The 24,054-nt window shown below is 30.8% G+C and overlaps 1 protein-coding gene across 7 annotated transcripts in view; it reads left to right on the top strand.

The window, feature by feature from the left end:
* LOC131853636 (furin-like protease 1) overlaps positions 1-24,054 on the top strand; it is a 193,378-nt gene that overhangs the window by 123,036 nt on the left and 46,288 nt on the right. The window lies entirely within an intron of this gene.

Below are 24,054 nucleotides of genomic sequence, written 5' to 3'. Positions count from 1 at the left end.
GTAATTAACATAACAAATAATAAACACAGTATTTTATTATATGTAATATATTAACATTACATTGTATATTAATATCAAATTATATACTTCGAAATTCTAAATACAGAAATGTGAGTAGCGGCATACATTTTGCGTAACACAGAACGGCGGGAGGGAACGGTCGATCCAAGGATCGATGCCTATCGAGTGTCAAAAAAAATAGAGTTGTCATTTTGGGACGCAGATTGGAGATCGATCTGGAGATAGGGATCAATCTAAGATTGGTAGCGATCTTGGATTGTGGATACGTTATTAATTTCGGGCGTTAATCTATTTGGGTGAACCTTTACTTAATTTCCTATTACGTTTTTACTGGATTTTATTTAATTCTAGTAAAAACGTAGCTTTAAGTTAGCTTTAGATTCGTAAAGCAAAATTGTAATTTATACTTATATTTTTGGTACATGAACAAATAACACGTAAAAAACTTTATACTTATAGATAAAGATTTTACGTGTTATTTGTTAAACGATTTTTATGTATAACATACAATTTTTTCGTAAAGAAACTCTTAATGGTTTCTAATATCTTTAGGAATGATTTAATCTAAGAATTGCCCTTGAAATCTTACTCTAATAGTTATTATAAAAACCATAGAACCTCAAATTAGTAAATTTATAAATAACACAGTTATGGCGTTATTAATATGACGTTTTCATTTTCATTTTCTATTTACTTGAAATTACTGTACCTGTAAAAAACTTTTGTTGTTAATTTATATAGATAAATAAATTAAATAAGTTTCCTTTTAAAGCTAAAACTAAAATTCACGATAAGTTTTACTTTTTCAGGAAGTTACGAAGAGGGATTCCCCTCTTCGTAACGTCTTATCTAAACGAAATTGTTTTATAATTGGGAATGCGGAATATAATTCAAATACTTATATCTTTTACTGCTGCAGTTGCAATAATATAAAAATATGCTTATTCATTTTACGTGAAAGGAATTTGTATATTCGTTATACATTGTTACCAGCTGCTTATTCGAAGATTTTGTATGTTCTCTACATTATTTCCTTTTATCAAATTGTTATGGCAATACTACATACCTTTAAAATCTTAACATATTTCCTTCTCTAAATTTGATGGCAATGACAGTAAATATATAGCTTATAAGAATAATTTATTAAAATTTGGTTATAATTAGCAAAGATATAACAAATGAAGAAAATTAAGGAAAATTGAAATTCCCTTTTTTTTAAATGGTTGAACTGATGTGTATTTGAATTTTTTATGTAGTAGACAATAAGTTACTTACTAATGTATAGTTTTCTATCTAGATATTTTTGTCGATGTATGTATAATAATAAAAGTATGTATAATAAGTAATTATTATATTAGAGTAAAATTTATTTATTCTCTTTAAAATATTTCGTTTATATGACTTATGTGAACCATTATTGTAATGTACTGTGTTAATGTGATTACTATTCGCGGTTTAATGCGGAATAATGAGCCTGATTTACATTAAAATGGCATTAATTGTTATTGAAATTTGGCGTGATATATATGCCTCATATATACTATAAACATATGACATGAATATGTTAAGTGGCCACGTGTGACACAATAGTATATAGTAAAAAAGTAACAATGCAATGTCACGTCATTCGCACTAAATATCAGTGCAATAGAAGCAAAACTCGAAATGAAGCCCTTACACGCTTGGCTGTATGGAAATTGTATGCTACCTCTCCTTATGTTGTGGTAAGGTTACTCTGCAGTGCGATGTTAATGGGTTTTTATGGTATGTTTTTCAATTATGATGAAAAAATAAAAAATTCAGTTCATTAATAAAAAAGTTACAATCGAATTCACATTCACACATTTTAAGTTTATATGAATATTAAATTTTATATAAAATTTTTCTCATATTTTCCAAATATGTACCAATTATTAAAACGATGTTTAAAACGCCATTCAGACAATTCAATAGACGTGTTTTTGTGATTTATTACAACTCACTAGAATTCACTATTTCAGTAAAAATATCATTTGCACCGAAAATGTCTCAATATATAAATAATTATCATATGATCACAATAGAGATAATGATGTGACGTGAATCATGTGATGAGATAGACAACTATGTTATAAACAGTTGGAGGGAAAAATTCACAGAATTACTAATATGCATCTATAAAAATCAGCTCTCGAGACAATTAAGCCGCTCTACATCAAACGGTGTTCTCAAAAGCTGCGTGAAATGTAAACTTGGATTTCATGTCGATAAATCGTACCACTTTATAGCCAATTAGTTTGTCAGAACATCTCTAGTTTTGTTATAGGAATGCGTGTGTTTGTTTCTGTCGTTCTTCAAACGTATTTAGTATCATTTCATCGTAGGAAAAATATGTAAAAGAATTATTATTGTCCTTAATACATATTGTTCTGTTAAATTAGATCATTTAAAAATTGTCCTTTTCTTATATCTACACAAGTATATAAAAATATGATGTTGTACAGCTGTTAAAGAGATTGAAATTTAAGGCTATAATCACTATATTATACTAAATTCACACAAATAATGTGTTAATTTAAAATAATTTAGTAATTCCTTTTTATTTCACCCCTATAATTTTGTACCTGAACTTTACAAGAGACAAGTACATCTTAAATTTGCAGAGTGATCACTAATTTTAATAGATGCATTTGACTTTTTATAGTCACATCCTACCTTATGTCACAAAATTGCTAACAATCCGTAAGTTGGACGGAACTTAGAGGAACGTTAATTTCAAACGCTTTACTTGTCAAAAAGTTTGGCAATTGTGCTCGTTTGAGTAAGACCGACTTTATGAATTAATCTTAACGCTAGACAGCGATATTTCAAATTCAAATTTCTCAGCAATGAAACTTTGATTGCAAAAAGTGGATCTTGGCCCATTCTAATTTAGGACGAATCCAAAGTAATGTTCTTGTGTTTCAATCTGTATAGGATAAATACAAGATTAGAATTTAGTTGAACGACGGAAACTTGTGCCAAGTTGTATAATAGATATGCAAAGATATTCGTTAAAATCCATATTGAATGAAGACGGTAATTATTTTATACATTTTGAAATATTCGTGCTTTATGGGATTTAATTAAAGTATTTTGGAGTAAATCAAGTTGTTGTTTACTATAATAAACGATATTTGAGATAGTATAGACAGATATAACGATTATTCTTGTATTTTTCAGAATTTTATTGTTATCATTACTTTATTTTTATCATTATATTACTGTTTCAAGTGACGTAACTATTCGTAAAAAAATAACAAAGTTTTGTGTTTATGTATGCGAAAATGATGTAGGTACATTTAGTATCCAATTTATTTAAATTGTTTGTTATAGAAAATGTACTATAACAAACAATTTAAATAATAAAATACTTTCTAAATATAATAAAATAAATACTTTTCTTTAAATATCGTCAGGTTATTTGAAAAAGTTATACATAGAAATGATTTAACAAATAGATACAATGTTTAAAAGCAATAAAAGCGAAAGATCGAAGAGAATTCACAGAGAACTAGATGAAAATGGATTCTTAAAAGAAATAAAATGCGACGTCTCTAAGTGTTTTTTTACATTGAATAGTGATCGTTGTCGACTGCAAATCGTGCGGTGCTGAAGAAAGTTTTTATAAAACATACTTTCATTGATAAAATGGCAGTGAGCGGTATTAACAACTAGTTCACACTCCGTCCAACAAATTAGTCCGAATTGATTTTTATGATTCACTGGAAAATTGGTCGAATGATTTTAGAATTTCAATCGACTTCAAAAAAGTAGAGGCAGTCATTTCCACCATATTTTCGTACGGGGTACGAGATATCCTCACCAATCCTGAACATATTTGAATGAGTCTTTTCTTAATCGATTCCGATCAAATAAAGTACTTACTATTTTTATTAATAGTTGCGAAGTAGAATTATCGGGCACAAAATCGTAACACAATATACGTTATAGTATATTTTGTAATAGCTGAAAAGCTGTTTATAAGCGAAGCGATTTACCTTTTTTTACATTTGAGCTGCAGTTGATACAGTTTTAGCATAAAAGGTATGGAATAATGAATTTTAGCATAAAATCTTAGTCAAAAATTTTATTTATCTTTATGATCTAAAAACCCGCCACAAATACGAGTACATCTTTCAATACAACGCGTTTCAAATGCAGTAGAATAAAACCTATGCATACAACCAATAAATATACAGCTCAGTTATACGCTACACTAATTGCGGTTACCTACCCACGCGAATATAGTCGATAAAATACACGCTTCATTTAAGGAATTAACAATACCACGTACAATATTAGATTTATTAGCACTTTTGCATATGTATTTATTCCTCTATATACAACATCAAATATACATATTAATAAGAAGATATAAGTCGGGTTTATAACTGAGTTTGTATGTTTATTTGTTGCCTCAACTAATTCTCATTTTTTATGTATAACTAGAGAAGTTTCTTTTATCATCCTAAGGGTTGAAAAAAGACCCACATCGACGCAAGAGGCAGCTAAGAATTTATTTTCTATATTTGAAACACTTTAAACTGATATCATTCATAAATATTAAGAGGTGCTACAAAACATCGTTTTGTATGTAGGTATACAAACTGATTTAATAAAATTGTATTATTCACATATGCCTAGCAAGGGTCGTCCCCAACCTAACAATATACCTATTATTACATCCCACATAAAAGACAGGTTGTTGACAAATGTAATCCTTTGTTATCCATAATCGATTTACGTCAAATAACTGGTGTTATCACTCTGCGAGGGAAGAATTATTATCTTTTAATTATTGGTATCTCAGAACGAAATTCTCGAGTCATTTTTAGAGATCGGCATGTTTTACGCATTAATAACGATTCGGGACTATCTTGCCATTAATTACAATTATCAATTTGTAAATACTTAAAATTGAAAAAAATATATTAGACTAGACTATGAAATCATAAATATTCATTGGATTTTCCGAAACATTAATTAGAATACTTTCAAATTATAATAAACATATAAAGATAATATACGGAAAACATATTAAAATATTTTTATCTAGCTTGAAAAGAGGAATTTCTCTTAAGTTGTGCGTATATGCCTGTATACACACATGTGGTTTCACCGAAATTAAAATTTGGCGTCCAAGTCAAAACGAGCTAACAATGTCTACATCAGAAATTTTCCTTTGAAACAAGTTAAAGTTTCTGTTTTTGTTATTTTTGTTGCTGGTTTGAATCGAAAGTTGAGCAATTGTAACATGCATGTGAAATGCATGGAGCGTGCACATTTTAATGATGTATAACTTGTTACGCATCAACGCCTACTGTCAGACACGACGTTATTTCATATTAATGTTTAAAAGTTTTATATGTTTATATTATACGGAAATAATACTCGACATAATGGGAAGGGATCATTAATAATGGAGACATTGCTAGCAATATACATCAAGTCTAACTTCAAGCGGTTCCCACTGCGAACCATTGTGACTTCATCCTTATATTGTCCACTGTGCCCCGATAGAGTATACTATTAGCACAGGAGGGTGCACCATTTCAGTATCATCCATGTCGTCGTTTAATATCGTTACACTAATGGTGAATATTATATATAATATATATAAATATAATCCTGTTTGAAAGCCAACTATTTGGTTAAAACCAAAACGTTTATATAAAGTTTTTCTACGAATCCAAAAATAAAAATATTTCTAAACATCACAAGTGGTATTCAAAATAATCTACAATATCAAAGTTTGAAGCCTTGACTTTAAAGGCGAGTTACTAACAACATCATACTTCAGATGAAGCCTCTGAAGTAAATATATTTCCACTTTTGCTTTCATTAATATAAACTTTATAGAAGTCGGGGCATAACTCGCTAACTCCAATTAGTTTCGCAAAAGCTTCAACGCTGTAGATCCTCCATGCATGGTGCTATTACCTGGCCTATAACTAACGATGTTACGAAAGTTAGTTGCAATAATATTGTTAGTTTTGTTTCGCGTTTTGAGGTCCTTGATGATGACGGATGTAATGAAAATAATACACACTAGAAAACCAAATATATTATCTCGTATACAAAGTTATGAAAACATACATTATCTCTAAAAATGTTTCCTACTTAGTATTCTTCTGAATCGAAGTGATTACAAAAGACTTATTTGTTTAAGTAATTTTTTTTTATAAGATTATCATTATTAATCATTACAATTAATTAGATATTTTGAGCACTTGTAATGTCATTTTATATTTATTTGATTTGATTATAAGAATACTTTCCAAAGCTGTAGTCGTCGGTAAAATAAGATATTGAACATCTATTTCGAAGTTATTTAAATTGATAACCTATTATTTCTTACCTCTGTTATGTAATATTATGTTATCTGTGCTTCTGCTTACAGTTTTAGCATCGCACTTTAAAGCACAGTTCCAGTTTTTTGTTTGTATGTTCGCGAAATATCAAAATTACTGAACGGATTTTCATACGGTTTTACCAACACTGTCAGTGTTCACGCAGGCTTAGTTGTATAATATAATGTGCTACCAATAATTTGCCTTCGCACGCACATTATTAGTAGCATATTATATTGGTAATATGAGGGTGAGAAGGAGGCTGGGGTAGTCTATACCGATGCAATAATTTACACCACAAGTGGTAAGACAGTTTTAACATTAATCCACATCTTTTAGCAATTCTGCGATTTGACAATTGTTAGTAATTCATATCAACAGGTCCAATTTGCAAATCGTCGAGCAGTTAATTCCATGAATTGCAACATACGAATCGTGCTAAATAGCCGTTCAGAACCCCAGGAGTGTGCCGGCCATCAATGTTTATAATTGGATTTTCGCCTACAATGCTATATCCGTTCAATGGGTTAAAGTATAATAACGCTTTTTTAAGAATCTCATCTTATAGCGGCGGAGAGGTTCTCAATTTCTTTGTATTGTTTATGTGTTACCTTGGAGCTTTATCTTTAAGCGAATCGATATGAATGATTCGTTTTTGATTTGAATGCTGGTACCTCTCCTGTCGTCCTGTGTAGAAAAGTTCTGTAAGTTATCCTTAATAATGTGATATATTAATTGTCGTAGTTTAATCCAAAACGATTGAAGTCTATCGATTTTTTCATGATCTGAACACTTGTTTTAGTTTATGTTAGTAGGTAATACAACTGAAAATACATTGTATTTTTGATTTACATTTGTAATTAAGATTTAGTGTACATCGAATTAATTAATGTTTGGTTTCTTTGGTATTAATTATGCATGTCATTCTATTAAAATGGCAAAGAAAATTTCCTTCCTTATACAGTAAACAATTTAAACACAATACCCAATTTGACAAAGTGATTTTGTTACATAAAATCACGCGGAGCATTGTTAGCGGGACAAATAACATTAAAGAGAAGTAAGAAGCAGACGCCGAGATTGTAGCCTGAAGAAAAGAAGGTGTATTTTGTTGAATTAAATCTACCTTTATATCATTGCTTTTATTCTTTTGTTCCCTAGCAGTGGAATATTTTGTTTTCTTTAGATCTGAAAGTCTTTCAGATGTGTTATATTCAGCATAACAAGTATTATTAAGGTTGAGAATAAATTATTTCCGTATTCATTAATTGTAAAATACAAATAGCTACAGTGTCTGATACCTAAAGATAGGGGCTATATGTATCGTCCGTAGTGTTACAAAAGGTTCAAGGTACGTTTAAAAATAAGTCAACTGTAGAAATCAAATAGAAATACCCATTTATATTGAACTTACATAAATGGAATGACCTAAATATGATAACTGTTTATAAAAATATTGTTTCATATTCACATTATTTCCTATTGGTTTCTAAATAGACATTTTATGGATAAAACTATTGGTAAAACCGTATTGCCAAATATGAATTTGTATTAATGTATGATAATACCTGTAATTGTGATATATGGGTGTTTCTTCTCTCGGCGTAAAGGCTTTCACATTTATAAGCACTATTAATCGTAGCACCATTCTTGCGACCTTCACCAGTGATTGATTTATCTTCTAGGGCCGAGACTGAACTTATTCGCTACATTTACGTCTGCTATCTGTGGCTCTCTGCCCAATTTCATTCAAATCGATCCAGTAGATTTGTTATTCGTCAAAACATAAACAAACAGAGGGACTCGCTTTCGCTTTTATAATATTTATTCAAGTAGAAGAATGATCCGGCCGGTCTTTGGGAGAATTCGCTTTTTCTGTTACCATTTGTAATTTTGTGATTTTGAAGACTTATTAGTTTAACTACGAATAAAATTCATACTAAAATATGGACTACATGATGTCCTAAATATTGAAAGATAACATATGGTTTATGGCGTAAGATCAAATTGTAATTAAGGCAAGCTAGTAATTAGATAGTCATTGTACAATAACCATATATATATATATATATACCGTAACTATTACAATATAACGATAAAACTGACTTTGTACAAAGTCGTTTTTGTGCGTAGCTCTGTCTTAGCTACTTCAGCCACTTAACAGCTTGCTTTATAAGAGTTTCGGTTGAGTGGTGAGATCAGGCAAGAAAATAAGAAGAAAAGAGGCATGACTTTTAGGCGACAGGAATGGCAACACATAAAGTGTGTGCAGGTCACCATACCATCACACTTTTAATCAGATAGGCTATCAGGTTGCTAGTATTTCTAATTACATAAAAACAAATAACTGTAATATTTTTTTTGGTCCAGGAAAAAGAAGCCATAATATTGCGTCAAATATTTTCCTTTAGTATTGAAATGACCGAAAAAACAGTACCAAAACATATTGAATGTATGTATGAGAGGAAATGTGTATAATATACAAATTGATATGGCGTACTGAATATGCAGAATTTATCTGTCTAGACGTTCAAGATTTGGAATTGAATGAAACACGGATTGTACGCATTAATTCACAATTTTATTTTCTGTGACTACAAAGATGATGTTATTGTATTCATATAGATCCTTTAAATCAATCTCGTCATTCAGAATCACGGAATACGGTATTTTCCAAATCCCACTTCAAAACGTCGATATTAATTAAGTGCATAAATTTATGATTACTTATCATGATTACGTTAACAATTCACAAACGAATCTGAAAATGTTTTTTATTTAGTGAATGGTAAACGAGCTAACCGCCACAGAGTGACTGATATTACGTTATCATGTCATCACCCATGATTTCATCCATTTTACCTCAGTCTTAATTCAAAAATCCACACAGACTTTACAAAGTATACCTCGGAGGCACGAAATTCATAATGTTTCTCAAAAATTCAGCGTAAATAACGTTTCGTTTAAAATAAAAATAATGTTATAATAATAAACAATTAAAATGTTGTACTTATTCATTATTGATAGCTATAATATAACGTCAATGATAGAGACCTCTCTCCAACTTTATTGTGTATTTATTGAGTTAAGTTATTCAAGCAATAGGTTCCTTTCGACTTTATTTTCGCAACAATAAAAGTTTTAATAAACCGACCCATCTAGGTGTTGGTATTTACGAATTACTAACAAAACGTTGAACTCTACAACGAAATTACTATTGCAATGCTAATATAAAGTTGTCACAACGGTCTGTCGGTACGTCACAATGTAATTATCGTCTTCTCGGGGTTAACTCTCGAGTATATGCTAATTACATTTCCAGTACGGTACTCTCTGGATATGGCTTATTTGAGTTTTCGATAGAGCAATACCTAGTTATTAATTTTGAGAGATTTGAGATTTAGATAAATAGTAGGAGTTCATGAAGACAAGGAAACAAATATGTATTTTTTTGTACAATTGGGACATCGCTTCTTCTTCAACGTACAATGCTCAATATAAATAATAATAATAATAATGATAACAAATAATACGAATATGTTATAAATAATCTTTTAACATATATTATAACATAGTCGTATACTACAACTTATATTATAACATTTTATAATATATTTTTTACTTCATCTGTAATTTGTCAGGTATACCAATTATAATTGTAATAAAGTATAATTAATTAGCTGACTTTTAAATTATAGCCTATATGCAATTCTGATATATAGGATCTATTACTGTAAAGATTCATCAAAATCTGTTCAGTAGTTTTTGCATAAAAGAGTATCAAACATCCGTATGGATGAATGTTTCAAATAGTAATTTTTACAGTATTAATCTACAAACCAACATTTTTTTCTTACAATCAGCTAAATAATATATGACACTATGAAAAAGTCATTTGTTTTATAAAAAACTCTTTCACAAACTTTCGCCTTTTAATATTAATAATAAGATACAGTGAAAATAAACGAAACCTTCAATAGATCAATCACTTTATTGATTTTTAGTAAACGTGATGGTTAGTGACCTCTTTGTTTGCTTATTTATTAAGTTATATATTGGAACGAAGTATAGTAAAGAAATAGTTGTATCTTGCGCTGCCTTAAGCTGCTTGTGAGATCATTCGTAATCAAGTAATATAATCATAGTCAGTGCGGAGAGCACTGACTTTATTATACTATATTATTTATTAGTATATAGTTTTAATAAGAAATTTACAAAAATAATGTCTGTTACTGCCGTTGTTCAGCAGTGATACCGAGATGATGATGATGATGGTGATGTCTGTTTAAAATACTAATGACTATAATATTAATTTATTTATAGATATTTGTCCAATTTTTTGTATTAGTGAACATAATACTCAACTGAATTCCAGTTCGTAGCATTTTGCCGTACAATATTTGAATTCAACGTAAGCTACGGTCGATTTAAATATTTCACCGTCTCCGGTTTGTTAACGGTAGCAACGCATAATATATCGGCAAGATATAAATAGGACTAAGCATAACATATGTAAAACATGTGAAATTTTGTACCTATATAGAAACATTTTTTATCCTATCGGTTAGAGAAATTGGTTAATTACTTCAATTGAGATCTTGCTATAAACTCAACTGGTACCTTCTTAATTACACAAAGGCAAAAAGAGCTTAGTTCACCACGTGGGACGACATCGGATGCTTCTATAAAATTTTCAGCCAAGGACATAAGAAATTGAAGTCTACAGGAGAACTATGCTCAACATACATTGTGACTGATAACTATGAATTCCTGTAACAAAAATTTTAAAGAATTTAATTTTACTTACAATGTTTTTGTGTTGGCCAACTGATTGGAGCTTGCGACCACTGATCCCTTTTTGATTTAAAATAGTAAGCCACTAGACCCTCACGTCTTATTAATGTCCTGGGTTAAGTCCCTATGGGGTTTACGATCCCAATACAAATTCTGCAGGATCATTGTAACGATTGCCTACTGGTAATTACATAAGGGTTGTATGTAACAGCCTTAAGTAAGGGCACAGATTACTAAGTTTCTGACCTATCGTCATTACAGTCAATGATCAGATGCTTTATATAATAATAATCCTGGATAATAACCCAGCTTTTCTTGGTTTGGGACTAAATGGCGTCTAGTCCCAAAGTAAAGCTTGTACTAAATAACTGATAAGAATACTTAATATTTTTCGTAAATACGTTTATAATACATCGAAAGCATCATGATAACAGTCATACCTACAGCCATAAGATGATGTCCTAAAACGCTGGACCACCGAGGCCGTCATATACTTATATCTATAGCATGCGTCACTAATGCGCTTCAAAATTCTCAAATCTGTTATTGCTCTTGATCTGGTTCTAATATTATGCGCAACAATCCACACAAATATTTATCGTATACAATTTGCAGATATTTTTGCTCATAGACTTTTAATACTGTCCCTGACAGTAGTGTACTGTTGTTTAGATGTTGCAAACCAGCAAATCAGAATACAGTATCCACTGTCGTAAATCAAAATGGCGTACGATCGTGTCGCGTATCAGATTAATTTATTACAGCTGCATTAGTCAGTGCTGTGGTTGCAAAATCTTGTTACTGTGATGGATCGTACTGAAAATGAATGTGCTCGAGTTATGTGAATGTAATTTTGTCTGTAAAGATAAGGATTGTTAGTGTCGTTGACACTGCAACTTTTACTCTGCAATAAAAAAAACGAATTTTCTGATGCTACATTTTAAGTTTGTCCTTTTAAACACGAAGGTGCGTGTAACATATGTCCATACTAATATTACAATATAATATAAATAAGTAAGTGCATCTGTCTGTTTATTAACTTGTCATGATTAACTCACTGCCTAATCTTAATAAAACACGGGAATGCGTGAAATTGAGAATGAAGATGAAGTTTGTGCAGACGAAGCTGTGTGTAAGATGTATTACATAATAAAAGATAAAATTTAACTACTTAATATATATAATGAATTCAGTGCTTGACATCTGACATTGTAAAATTAACGCTATGGATGAAATTTCAGTCTGTTTGCTAATATTTCGTAAATTCAGAACATTTAGTACCTCCTGGCTCCACTGGGGGTGTCTATTAAAGTAACAAATGTGCTCCATTTTATTTTGATGCCATTATTTCTCTATGGGGCAGCATTTAATTTTGTTTTATGATCTCATTGTATATGGTACAAATGATATTGTCTTTGGTTTCATTATCATCATGAACATTTGAGCCATAGACTTTTCGTCCTAATATAAGTAACCATCCTGATATGTTTTACGGTCCACCTTATCGATGTTTTTGCAGTCAACTTTTGTTTGTATTACAACTTCGGTTGCGATTAATTAATTTAATTACTTTGTATTATAAGTTTAAACTTGAAATAGAAAAATATTTCAAACGATAAATATTTAACAATCATTGTAGATATATTTTTGTGAAATGCCCCGAGTCATAAACCTCCAAGAGGTCGTGAGTTCATTTTCCAAGAAATAGTTACTTGAACAAAACTTGTTCTCAACGATTTACTCATATTTATTTATGTGAATGTTTTTGGTAAATATCCCAAGCACTAAGAAATGCGAAATTGCTTCTAAAAGGTTCATCACGTTTTTGTTATGCTTATGTGCTAATAAGAAAATGATACATGTCTGAGTACCAACAATGGACCGAAAGTACATAACTGTTATGATTACTTATATCACAGACAAACATAGGGAGTCCACAGACGAGGGTCAATATTCTCTGTTCTTTTTTTATTAATTAAAGACTGACATGAGAAAAACCTTGCCGATAAAAACATTTTTTTTTTCCAAAAATAAACATAATACCTACTCAACTAACAATTTTGGTAATTCTATGTCGGGATAGTATGTAGTAGTACATGTTCCAAATATTGGGTTTATCAATATTTTGGACGGAATAATCTAACTAACCTCCTCACATGTCAATTTCTCGGGACCGACGGGCTATCCGTCCTGAACTACTAGGAGATACAATTTGTGTTATACGTATAGACATCGAAAACCCTATCATATCCTTTTCGATCATTCAGAGACTAATCCTGAATGAAAGCTAATTTTATAAATGCTAAAATTGTCTATCTATCTGTTACCTTTTCACGATTAAATGGCTGAACGAATCTAAATGAATTTTGACACTATAATAAATTGTATCAAGAGGAAGTACATACGCTACCTTCTTCCTTTTTTTCCTCCTGCACCCATCTAAAGTTATCACTTTATTTGGTCGTTTATTTCTCTATACAGTATTTGCCTATTGCAGGTTTAGAGAGAGACTTTTGTATAATATCATGCTTAATAACATCAAAAAAAGAAAAGACGTTTTTAGTTACACAAATGAATGACAAGGCCCTCCCTTTTTTCCTGTAGCGTTAATTAAATGTCCTCCCTTAATATTATGCTTACTTAGACGTAAAATTCATTATTTTTGTAGAGAATCCCTCTTTAATTGTGTCTTAATATAAAATGTTGAACGGTGGAAGCTTCTTTTAGGAAAATATTATTTATTAGCTGAATTACTTCAAATATAATGCAGGAATCAAGTATAAATATGTATATGATAATGATATCTCTACAATTCTGGTAGATACGTTTCTATTGCGTTTACTCTGGTAGAGGTAGACTTTATAAAAAAATCATTTGATTGGGCACCTCAGACTCACCTATTGCAGCGGCCCAGCTTGCTTAGTAAGTGTTCATGTATATAGACGATGGTTTACTACTACCATCAGATGGGCTTGCATTTCTAATTACTTGAACTGTTTTTATAATATAGAGAGAAAAAAACATCCCTGAAAAATTTACACAGCGCCACCTAGTGCCTCGGTACGCAGAGTTTCTGTTATGCGTACTAGGCAACGAATATAAATACTTAGATTTTTTTTAAATACATAAATAATATAAATAATTAACACTCAGACCGATACATAACAATCATATTCGTGAACTCAGGCCGTCAAAAAGAGATACTAACATTATTATAATATTAATAATTTCTAATCAGATATTATTTCAAAAGTTTGCGACAAAATAAATGTCTGAAATAAATGAAAGTCGGATTTCTGCACGTCATAACATAAAATGGAAAAATGAAATAAGTTTGTCTTAAAAATTCTAGCACAAAGTTGACAAACAACGCGATAAGATTGTCAAATAACATCAAGTAATGCCTCATCTTACGCACCTCCTGAGGATTACAGTGATTTGTCTTGTTCTTATGTCTCGATGAGATGTTGGAGCTAATCTCGTCCCTTGTAAGCTTACATACACTCGTAGTACCTTATACCTATGTTATTTTGCGAATTAGGATTTGATTTAATAAGACTATTTACCTACTATCTACGTCCATTAGGACGGCTGAAGATAGTGATTCCTTATTTTATTTATTTTGCTGTTGTTGTTGTAATAAGTTACAGTCCGTCACAATGGACATGCTAAAGTCCACTAATCTCATTTTGTAACTACTGTTTGTAGGTTAGGGTCTTTAGGGCCTATAGTTTCTGTTAAAAATGTCTTATATATAATTTTTATTGTCTGTTTTTCAAAGAAACTCGTGTCATTCTTCATAAGATTGTCAGTTATATATATGGTGGTATACACAAAACTAAATGTTGTCTCTGACACAACTTTTTACTTGTCAATTTATCAACACAACTCTATATTTGATATATATATTCTCTATATTTGTCTATGCAGATGGCGGCGCGACTTTGTTTTATACTATGCAATAAAGATAATTCTATTATTTATAATTTATAGTATTTAAAACCTTTACAATTAAGTAAATTCCTATTAATATTATAAACGCAAACGTTTGTATCATCAGATGTAAGGATATTTGTTACTCTTTTACAAAAAACTACTGGAAAGATTTGAAATTAAATATGGTAGGTACACAACTAGATCATATTCCAGATTACCAAACGAATTCGGATAAAAAGAATATGCTTTTTATCCGAATTCGTTTGCAAGCCCGCATGTAGGAGTATAATGCGAAAATAGCCTACATTTAGTTTCAAACCATGCGAAATCTTTGGCGAAACATTTAGTATTACAACTGTAGTACTGAGTTCCAGAGCAATACCATTAATCTTTGATTAAGCTTTGTTTGTAGAATTTGTACGTACGTAACAACATACCTATGCCACAAAGGGGATGAATGAAGGATATTAAATTACCTTCTATTGAGTTGGCGTTCCTTGGTTCATTAATTTACTGTTCGAGATGCATGTAGTTAATTAACAATATTTACCTCATGTAGCGACTTTCATTAGGATGTCAATAATGTTATGAAGCAATTCGGTTGCAAGATCTTAAATTAAATTAGCTTTAATCAGATTCGGAGGACTTCGTTAATTTCAAGTAACAATATATGTATACATATATCTAACTACTACGTTTCCGCCATTTCTCCAAGCAGATTGCTTTGTAATTATATGTTTCTATGTTTTGGCTTGATGGGTGAGATATAGTAGCGAAATTACAGAATACATATACATTATAATCTATCACGGACGTCACCTCACAAAGTTATATGGCTAGTGCTGTTCATGATTAGTAATTCCTAGTATAAACGTCGTCATCTAGTTTATCATTCCTGCATCATGCAATCAGTTCCTTATCATAAGTATTTAATTTTATGCTAGTTAAATATTTGTAATAAGGAAGAATGATTCCATATAATTCTTTATTTTATTTTATAATTCTTTTTACGCAGTCGTTTACTCATTTTTGCTTCTGATAATTTACATTAAAAAGACAAAAGTTGTAATTAAAGAGTCTGATCTGAGACCTGCACCGAGAAGACGAAACAAAATAGTAAGGACATTGAATACTATGAAGCCGCCACGCTGTCTACGTGGAGTGGGTGGTAATAGGGTTGCTGAAACGGGCGCTTGCACACCTCGAGATACTTACATTGTATAAATGTGTCGGACGCTTTATTTTCTGTGAGGACATTATTATGTATTTCATCGGTATTATCGCAACACGATACAAATATTTTTATTTCTGAGTATGACTGTTTGTCCAGTATAAACAGTCTTGGGAATATTCTATGCGCATATATTGAGTATATACAAATTAAAAAAAAAAAGTGTATTTGTAAAACTGCTAAGTTAAGGACTCTATGCTGCTGTATGAATTGTCCAGGATTATTTTACATTTATACTTCAATTTCTTAATGCAACATGTATTGATTTAAATTGATGAAACAACTATATATACTTTAATTATAAAATTTTCACATTGAATTAGATATTGTAGAAACAAATTTGATTTTGATTTAAACACAACTAAAATAAGAATTTTGATTAAAATGAAGTTTTGCAGCAATGTTAAAGATAATATTATAGAGGGTACAAAATACCCTCTGTAATACATCATCATCATAGTAGAGAATTTACTATCAATCTTTTCCTAGCATACTTTTAGTTTAGTGCCACGCTAAGTTAACGTACAAATTGAAAGATGTACCGTCTGCTACATATATCTGTAGCAGAAATGAATATTAGTTCTCAGGATATTATTGATTTAAGCTGAGCTATCTTCCGTAGTTTTACTGCAAAAATTCATTAGTAAATTTAAAACTAAATTGACAAATTGACCTATTGTGATCCCATATGTATTATGTTTTCATAAACGATGACGATGAAACTTAGTTCACATTATGTAGATTACTTATTGATTTAGGACCAGAATTAAGCTACGGTGAGTAGAGTTTACTTACCAATGGCTTACTCTGATGTTTGATAATAACATCGCCTATTAAATTTAATACTGTAGTTTAGAATGTAAACTTGTAGGATTCTCCTGAACCAACGCGTTAAATTTTTATGTATGTGTGTATGCATTAGTTATGCAAAGTATGTAAGTGGGTAAGGATTGAGATCTTTGACACTAGGTTCACAGTGCCTTTTACTTAAGGTAAATGTCATGATGATATATATAAGAATATAGGTTTATCTTTATATCATATAAGTACATATAAATAAAGAAACAGGAAATAAAGGAATATAAAAGCAATTTGACACCAAAAACAACCACGTTTAATTGTAAGCAGTTAATTGAGACTATTCTAGTGAACATAATCGATCATTTCGTCAACGACGTTATTCCCATTTATTTTTATTTCCAAACCCAAAAACTTAACGATCGTACTAAAACTTCCATGGGACCAAATTGAAAGTATACGAATTAATATAATTAGTATTTTTATAAATAAAAATAAAGCCTTATTGGTTTTTAAATAAGTAGTTCTGTAGTAGATAAATACACATATTGCATAAATTTTGGTACAAACTGTATATGTCCACATTTTTGAAATGGATAAAGTTATCTGAAATCTAAAAACCCAAAGGAAAATTTCATACGTAAATTAATATTTAACATAGTCGTTTCTATATCATGTTACGGGTGAAATTATTGCAAATTTAAATAAAATACCTATACTCCTATTTTTATGAAGACATAATTATGGGCATGAGAAATCCCTGCGAATTTATTAATTCTCCAATATTTATGTTATCTCATCTGATAGCCCTAGGTGGGCGTGCGATGGGACTTGGGGTATAACAGGGGGGAGGGAGGGAAGTAGCTGCAGCCGTAAAAGCCTCGCCTGTTACAATAGGGCACGTTTTCACTACATTGCTTCCGCTCCGGATCTTATTTCCAATGAATTTCAGTTGTAGATATCTACCTGCTCCAGTGCGCTTATGTGCTTCTTGATATCGATGCACTAGTGATTCATGAGTTTTAAATTCTAAAATGTAATTTAATAATATTCCTTAAATGTAATAGGTTTTTATAATATATATGTACCTATGAAAACTAAGAATTTGTATTATAATTACTTGCGAATTTTTAATCGAATGATACCTTCCCAGCAGTGTCTCCTGTGATAATTATAACTTATCTAATAATTAGTTTGGCTTTACAAATACCATTATGCATTCAAAAAGAGTTCCAGTATGTCAAATAATTGTATTATAAACAGTTATTCAAAATAATTGAAACAATCCACAATTAAAATAAAAAATGTCATAATATTTTAAAACAAAATTTGATAAAAATACAGTTTCAGTATTGCCAAATGTCATTATTTTGAGTCGCGAGTTACGCAGAATTACAAATTTCACGTATTAACTGTATAATCAGTTAATACGACACTAATATTATAAATAAGAAAGTGTGTCTATCTGTTTGTTTCTTTAAAACCTTTTCACGTCTAAACGGCTGAATGAAAACGGTTAATTAGGATCATAATGATATATTCATATGATAGTTAGTATCACGAGGACATAGGCCGTCTTTAGAAAGTAAAACATGCGAAGTTGCGGGTTACAACTACTATTGTATAAAATAAGTTTATAATTCTGTAGCACGATAGATAAATAGACGTAGTTAGCTGCATTTAATTATTTCAACAGAAGATGAGAAAATAACGGCTCAATTCACTTTGTACAATACACAATTCCATTACCGATCTTTAATTGTATGTAACTAAGGGTTATGCACTCCGTTTTGTTGATCCGGTTGTTTATACGCTTTATCTATCTATATAAGAATAGTATACATTTATTTAACAGACATTGTTGACATTAACATTTATAGCATACACTAGCTATTCCCGCGACTTCGTCCACGTGGAATTAAACTTTATTTTTCTAAAATAAAAGTTGCCTAAAGAACTAAAAATTATTTTGTTAATCTTAATTTATTCGTTCCATTTGGTACTGATAGGTTCAAACTAATACATTTACATCCTGCATCATCCCTTATATTATCCCCATGGGGGTTGAATTTATCACAATCCTATTTAAGCGAACGTCTTCATCATAGTAGCTCCAATGTTTAATTTCAGTTCAATCAGTGGAAAATCTAAGAAGATTTATACAAACTTTCATCCCCTATTTTATCCCTTTAGGGGTGGAATTTATCAAAATCCTTTCTTAGGGGATGCATACGTCATAGTAGCTTTATGCATGCAAAGTCTCAGTCCGATCAATTTCAAATTGACAAAGATTTATCCCCTATTTTATTCCGTTGGGGGTAGAATTAATCAAAAAATTTCTTAGCGGATGCCTACGTCATAACATCTACCTGGATGCTAAATTTCAGCCCAATCCGTCCAGTGGTTTAGGCTGTGCGTTGATAGATCACTATGTCAGTTAGTCACCTTTGAGTTATATATATTTAGATTTCTACAAACTTTGAATGTCATATCTATTTATATTTAATCAACAGCCTAAAAAATAAATTTGAAGCTTCTAGCTTTAAAAATGACGACACTTGCATACAACATTTCAACTTCCAGTTTCCTTAATTATATTTAATAGCCAAAAAATAAGATTTTAGCTTGAACCTTTAAAAATGACGATACTTCTATATAATATCCTCAAATTTCCTTCAATCCTTCAATCTCTTACAACCTTTTTTCGCATTAAAAAGTAACCTATGTCCTTTCTCAGGATCTAGACTATCTGTGTGCAAAATTTTATTTATATCAGTTCAGTTGTTTTGGCATGTAAGTGAGACAGACAGACAGATAGTGTTACTTTCACATTCATAATATTAGTAAGACATTTATTAAATTAACCCAAAAAAACGAAAGAAAAAAGTTTCATCGTTCTAGCTTCAAATATGACGAATTTCCATAAAAACTTTTATCTGCTATTTTATTTTAACCCTTGAATGGTAAATGTTTTAAATGTCATATTTATTTATATTTAATAAAGAGTCTAAAAAATCCTTTATGTTCTTTTGAAATTTGGTGGTCCAGTTGGCCAATAACATAATAACATTTTGTTAAATGAATAGATGTGATTTTAGAAATTGCAAACTGTCCCTCTACTTGCGCGAACCATATCTCCGACTTTTCTGGCTAGAAGGGAGGAACGCGTATTCCGACCCTGAATAGCTCGGATGGGAATGTGAACATCCTTGGAGGAAACAACACCTACGGTAGGTGTTGTTTCCTCCAAGGACATATTCATATATATCGACAAAATTGTTAAGATTATATGTCGTTTTATTCTTCTTCAAAAATATTAATAATATGTTCTTACGTTCTTGTCTAAGAGCGCAGTCACTAGTTATAGGCTGCACCAGAAATATATTTATGTATTTATGAAATAAAACTGCAGAGCAAACGTTTATATATTTAAATTTATAAGGAGACAACGGATTGACAATAATCAGTTGCGCGCGCAATTTGCATGCGCGCTGCTTATACAAATGACATAAATGTTACACCCTTGCATTTCCATTTTCAACCACTTACAACCCTTTTTCGCATTAAAAAGTAGCCTATGTCCTTTCTCGGAGTCTAGACTATCTGCGTACCAAATTTCATTTAAATCGGTTCAATAGTATTGGCGTAAAAGCGAGACAGACAGACAGACAGATAGACAGAGTTACTTCCGCATTTATAATATTAGTAAGGATAAGGATTAAATTAAAGTGGCAGCATATATATGTATACATGACACACAACACATAGTAAAAAAAACAATGTACTAATAAAGAATATTTGCTAAAAATTCCGCTCATCATATTGCTGCAGCCGCAGTTACAGCGCTGATTTACATCGGACGCAAAAAATCAGCGAGCCTTATATAAGTATTTCTTTACCTTATCATTAAAACTGCGCAACAAATATGAATGCACTTTTTAGCAATAGATATTGTGATGTTAGGATGTTTTTATATTTAATCGTATATTCTTAATTACTCCACACTGTCCTACATTTTCGCTTGCGGGTCGCTAGTAATAAATAAATAGTAGAAATAAAAAAGTTTTAAATCAACAACATCGGATTATATTGGACGGTTTCACAAAGCCTCTGAGTACTCAAACAAAGTAGTAAAGGTTTGAATCCTCTTCTGTGACTGGAACTTGATACGGCTTAAAAAAGTAATGGATTCTGAAGGATTTCATCCGTGGCCTTTTGAATAAACACGACCCATGTATTTACCTACTTAAAGTTTCGACTGTGACGAAATTAAATATTTATATGGGTTTTACTCTTGTGTGAAATATATATTTTGTATACGAGTATATTATATTATAATAAGCATCTGCATATTATAGTAAGGTGGAACGAATAAGCAATATTAGGAAAAATACAGTGATTGAATGCCTTAAACTGTACATTTATTATAAGAAATACAGTCGAAATATAAAATTAATTGTCTACTGTGTTTACAAAGAAAATGGCTACTTTCATCTTCCAAAACGATACACGATAATATTTGTAATTAAATTCAGACATTATTGTGTTTCAGACCATTCAGTAATGTTATTTTTTTTTATTTTACAATCACGTGCATAAAATGTAAAAATAACGTAGCCTATACAGCTACGTATAATTGTCTAATCGGTAAAATTAAATTGTAGATTCTTATCAAGAAACTTTCACCTAAATGGTACAAATTTGATCGCATGAAAATCAATGGACCGTCGCTCGGGAGTACACTTCAAAACATCTGCAAACTGTCCATGAATCCTTGCTCAACTTGTTGGAGTTGGCTCCGGGGTAACTGTTACACGAATTGGTTTCGAAAGCTACTAGTACTTGTATTGTTGACACTGATCTCTATTTAGTTACTATGGTTTGTGAATAGCATATCCAGTATGTATGCAAATATAAGGCTGTCCCTTATTTTTCGAATATTCTTAGTCACGCATATCCTCTAATTATGTTTATTACACGTAATAAATATAATTAGAGGATATGCATGACTAAGAATATACGTGTATATTCTCAGTAAAATAATTAACTTAGAACGCCCAGAGAAGATCCAGACCAATCATACTGCATACCAAAAAAATAAACAATTATAGTCATGAATACAAATGTTTTTACCGTGCGAGGAATCGAACCCGTGACCATCAGAAGGAAAGCTATGTTGAGCCCGCAGCTTTACTTCTGATGAACTATTACCACTGAGACTAATAGAACTCACTTTTACACATATAGATCGACTACTTCGTCGATAGAAAATTAAATTTATAAGAAGGCTAAAGGCTAATATGTCTCTAGACGCTGTATAATATAGGAGAGACAGCAGTTCTGCTAATAATGAATATCTAGGTTTGATATCCACCGATGAGATCAAAAAGAATTTATTTTGCAGAACATTAAAAAAAAAACAGTCGTAATTGCAAAAAAAAGTCACTTGGAAAAAGAAAAATACTTCATAACTTTGTTTTTTCTAATGATTTTATTAAATATTGTATGTATAATAAGCAACAAGTTGCCGGTACAGGAGGACAACAGAAAAATAGAAATAAAACCTAGTATTTATTTTATACATTTCTTTTATCAAAGACTCTATACAAAGAGAAACTTATCCACTATAAAACCATAAAAACACTTCCATTTCGAACGTAAATCTCGCTCCAGAAAGTTTCATACTTGATTCTTTCCTCGTAGTCTTCAATCCTATGGGAGTATACTTTGTTATCAAAGACCATGACATGCCTTAGTAATACTCAGGGAAAAGCCCTTGAGAGTAAATAAATTGTACCATAAATCTATTTCTTTGCTCCATGTACATTTTGTAACCGGCAATTTTCTGGCATTGATCACAATTTATTATTGTTTATATTGTTGTTAATAAATTAGTTAAGTGTTGAAAAGTTTTCTATTGAAAAAGTGGTTTCAATTGAATCTGTATTGAAAACCATTTTAATGCACAAAAAACTTCAATCGGAAAACCTACGGATTGTAAAAATAATGATAACGAAATGTCCATGTCTTGGTTCATCTGGATTAATAACGAAAATAAAAAAAGTAGTACAAAGAACCTACACTGTATATTCACAGGGCGTTGAGCAATAGAAAATGTAATATGGCTATAAAAGACGTAGAAAACAAAAATTTTATAATTAGTACAAAGTGCGAATGTTGCCTTATATGACACCATTCTGAACTTATGGGATAATTATAGGTTTAGTAAGTAAATATCCTGCAGAATAGCACACAAATATGCAAACTACTAGTAATATTAATGCATAAAAAATTTTTTTCAAAAGAAAAGAACCATGAGAGGCCTATAGTTTTTTATATCATTGAAATTGTAAGCAAGCTGACGACCCATCTGATGATAAGTGGTAACTGTCGTTTATATACATGAACACAGTATTACTAAGGTGATCATCTGTAATTAATTTCACTGTTTTGTACTGAATGACTACAGACAAAGCAATTGATTGCCTAATATACTATATATTTTATTTAAAAAAGGGTGAGACTGAGATCCCATATACACAATACATACAAAGCCTGTATTGGTATATGTATATATATAGCGAAACACACATACATATATATATGTAACACACACTTACATAATGTAATTATTATCGTAACTATTACCGACTGTGTGTGGAATTGCTAGTAGTGCCTTAATTACAATTTGACAGAAGTAATCTCAAACCGTATTAAAGATCCCACCATAAGGGGAAATAGAGTAACCCACACATTTCTAGTAGATTAACTTTACGAACTTTTGCCGCATAATACGTTAGGTACATACACTGTAGTCATTATCCATTAAAACTAACAACACTCATTATTTTGGGAACAAACATGAATTACTCTTGCGAATGTTTGACAGCATTATGAAGTTGG

Source organism: Achroia grisella, unplaced genomic scaffold (assembly GCF_030625045.1).
Source record: "Achroia grisella isolate CSIRO2021 unplaced genomic scaffold, CSIRO_AGI_Agris_v1 utg1186, whole genome shotgun sequence".
In the NCBI taxonomy this organism is placed as follows: Eukaryota; Metazoa; Arthropoda; class Insecta; order Lepidoptera; family Pyralidae; genus Achroia; species Achroia grisella.
The sequence above is the reverse complement of the archived record's forward strand: the minus strand, read 5'-3'. Positions and strand labels throughout refer to the sequence as shown.